The sequence below is a fragment of the Sinohyriopsis cumingii genome, chromosome 6, assembly GCF_028554795.1.
Source record: "Sinohyriopsis cumingii isolate HCF-2022 chromosome 6, ASM2855479v2, whole genome shotgun sequence".
Taxonomy (NCBI): Eukaryota; Metazoa; Mollusca; class Bivalvia; order Unionida; family Unionidae; genus Sinohyriopsis; species Sinohyriopsis cumingii.
Genome location: NC_142966.1, coordinates 129,814,588 through 129,818,408, shown reverse-complemented (window position 1 = coordinate 129,818,408; position 3,821 = coordinate 129,814,588). Strand labels below are relative to the sequence as shown.

The 3,821-nt window shown below is 34.2% G+C and overlaps 1 protein-coding gene across 1 annotated transcript in view; it reads left to right on the top strand.

Moving 5' to 3' along the window:
* The first annotated feature begins 158 nt into the window (after nt 1-158).
* Nucleotides 159-3,821, top strand: part of LOC149797953 (putative protein FAM10A4) — a 54,077-nt gene continuing 50,414 nt past the window's right edge. Inside the window, exon 1 of the mRNA XM_089963022.1 lies at nt 159-229. The gene's annotated coding sequence lies outside the window, so the exon portion shown is untranslated. The remainder of the gene's footprint in view (nt 230-3,821) is intronic.

Here is a 3,821-nt window from a genome sequence, read left to right as displayed (position 1 = left end):
CAAAAAGTATCCTTTTTATTCCTGAGCGGCCAATTTTGGTTAAAAGAAAATTAGGTAAAGGCTCTTCTGTCAAATAAAGTTACGTTATTTAACGTGTTTCCGTTTTCTGCCAACATAATTATGTCCTCATGGCGCAAGTTGAAAAAAATTATTAAGCTATTATGCGGCCATCAAGTTCAAGGACGCTCTAGAACCTTCGACCGAGCCAAGCTTGAAGAAATTTGTTTTGGTAAGAGCTTGCTTTTCAGGATATATATTAGGTTTATCTGTGCATGTCTTGCTATTTTGTATCATATCAGGATATGTTAAATTTGTCTAGTATGTTGTCATAGTGAATAATGAACCATTCTTTTTTTATGGTTTCGCGTGGTTGTGTTGTCAGCGTGCTCTCTGTTGCCGTGTTGGTTTTTGATGGTTCATCACAACACCTTTGTCCTGACTGTACGCATTTTGGCCATATGATGCTATGTTCAGGGTATTTTAAAATGTGTTTTTGCAATGAGTAATCGCCACTCTTTGGATATATTGAAGCTTCAGCAATAAATCTTTATAGCTATGGCTTCAGAATAGGGGAAACAACTCTAGAAGACTTCAGAAAGGCCGAGGCTATTCGCACGGCTGCTGTGTACAACCGTTCCTCTTTTCTCGTGGTTTCCCTATTTTCGTGGAATTGATTATATTCCTTCATCTGGTCATTGGTAATGGTAGTTTTGTTGAATAGAAGTGTTAGAACTAATAACAGATTGTGACAACACTGCCATGTTTTGGAAATAAAGTAGAAAATGTATCAAAGATCTACTTTTGCTTTATCCCCTTTCCAAATACAAATCTCCTACATCTCATACCGAAAGTCAAATCACTTCCTATTTGATTGAATAGGGCCATTGAATTGATGATGGTTTATAAGGTTGTAAATCTAGTTACGTGACTGATCTTGTTTAAATATTCCAACATGGTGAAGAAAAAAGGCTGCTGTATCAAAACCTTGACATTGTCATGGAATGTTGCAGTAGTGTATGACTCTGTTAATACAGAATTGATGATATGCCAGGGTTCATTCCATACCAAATGACCCTGAGATTCTGAGGTGACCATCTATGATTTTTATGAATTTTTTTCAGCTGTACATTTATGTAAATTATGGCTGCATGCAAAATTTCAGTTTAAAAAAAATTCACTTATCAACTGGTGACGACTGATAGAAGTGGAGAGGGTTCACGTCACTTGCAAATTCAGCAATTTACGATGGAGGGTTTTCAATACCTAGTTTAAACCATCCAATTTTTTCTTGACATCCTTGGGCCCAAATTAATGATGTCAGAATAAGTTGCGTGGAGTTGTGGGGGGGTGTGTGACTGAAAATAAAACTAATTAAATTTTGCATAGAAGGGAAATTTCTAAAGGATGACTAGCTGTTAGTGAATTGGATTTACATTTTGAGAAATAAGCAATGAAAATTTTTATTAAATAAAGAGAAATCCAGTTGGAAATATACTTGTATATTGAAACATATATTTCTAATACCCTTGTATTATATAATCCATAATGTGTTAAGCTCTTCAAATGTGTATAAAAATTCATAACATTTGAGTATAGGTCACATATTAGAAAATTCACATATAAAAAAATGGCAATCTTTGTTTGATCTATATCCCATTGTAAGTCAACATGTGTCACTGACAAGTTCACTATTATATTCATTGTCATCGGTAGCACATGACTGTATTGTTATTTACGTGCTAGATATATTTTCATTTGCCTGGATTTTGGTCTTCCTGAGGCAACAAGTGTAATCATGTTATTGAGGCTACAAAGGAAAGAGGGAAATAAAAACCTATAAATAAGTTGTGAATTAGTTAAGCAGAAGTAGATCTGGAGTTTTTGTAAACAGAAATGTCAGGATATGCAAACAGAGTAATACATATAATTAAAAATATCTAACATTATCAGTCCTTGAAATTAAATTACAATGTAAGATTTTAACCAGCTTGCTTTGATGAAGTGTGCATGCATCAGTGAAGTCACCACAAAAGGGTAACCTTGTGGAGTAAACAAATTACGTTTATAAATTCATCATCAATATTAAAAACTGGTGGCAACATAAATGATTAGGAAACATGATTTGTTTAAGTTGTGATCTAGGAATTCTGGCAAAGTATACATTTATTTTTTATCAAGATGTCAAGATAATTATTGTAAATTTGCTAGTAGATCAGGGGCTTTGCATTTTCATAGACATAGTTTAATTGTAGGACTGTAACTTTTTTACTTTGTTTTTATTATACAGATAGGCTGAAATTTACTATCCTATCTGGGGGATCTGAATCAGATTCACATATTTCTATTCACCACTAAAGTTGTTCATTACAGATTTTTTTTCCTTCAGATTTTAAGGTAACACTGCTGCCAGGTCATCCATCACAAATACCAAGTATGATTTTATTTGAAAACTGTACCTACATGTGATTATACCAAATTGATCATTATCAAGCTGTACCTGATGCTCAAACCTGAGATAAATCATAAAATTATGCCATCATAACAGAGGTGGTTTGACCGTGCTTTCAGTTACTTAGCATAATCAGTTGTTTATATGATCATGATATATATTTGAGAGGTATTTGTGCCAGATTTCAACTTTGTGTCTCAGTGCTCTAACTCATTATTAATTTTATAATTGTGATCCCACTATCACATTAAAATATTGATAATATGGACCAAACTTAAGCTGCAAAGTGTTTTTTATATTTGAAAATGACTAAGATATTGGTGTTGGCACATTAATTACAAAAATGATAGGTTTGTACAAAAAGACCAGTTTCGAAGGTCCAGTTTCAGAACAATTTAAAGAAACATAGCCATGGTCAGTGTACATATATTCTATTCTTTATTAATAGTTCTTAATAAAATATTGTATGCATTCATTGATAAACAAAATTATATAGCAGTAAGATGTACTTATATCATTAAACATAAATTCACTTTTACATCTGAAGATCACATGTACATGCATAGCTGCCAACCCTCACGAATTTGGTGTGAATTTCACGACTTTTTCAGCGATTCATGGATTCATGCCGCAAGCCAAAAATTCACAAATTCTCCATTCTCAATTATTTTAAATCTTTAATAAAATAACCGATTTCCCGTTAAACGCTAGTCGTGATATTCGCAGTTGCCGAAACGGTCTGGTACTGCTGGTCGCGATATTAGTAGATCTACAGCCGATTAGTACAGTTGGCCCGGTAGCAAGCATTTTAGCCTATTTTAATCTATATGTATAAGAGTAGTTTTACAAATGCTTTTGAAAGAAACGGGGGCCTAACCTGAATTGTTCTCTGCGCATGCATCGCCAACAGATTTGAGTTACCGTTCAGCATCGCATGTAAGATCTTGAAAATGTCTTTACCACCAAGGACAAAGAAATGTATTGCTCAAAAAGTGAAGTTTAATTTGGAATATATCAAAAATTGGCCGTGCATTCTGCCATTAAACATTGATATTTATCATGCTTTGTGCACTCAGTGTGCCATTGCAGAGACGATGTAAGGAAGCACATCGGTTGCAAAAAACACGTAAAAGTTGGGGAAATTAAGAATTCGCAGATTTCAGCTCTGGAATATTTTAAGCCATCGGTGGAAGACCTGCAAGCTACCAACGCTGAAGCATTATTTGTGAGTTTTCTTGTCGAACACAATCTACCTTTATCAGCTGGAGACCATGCTAAACATTTGTTCCGACAAATGTTCTTGGACTCGAAAATCACTTCCAAATTTTCCTGTGTAAGAACCAAAAGTGCTGCAGCTCATGTGCATTCCTCA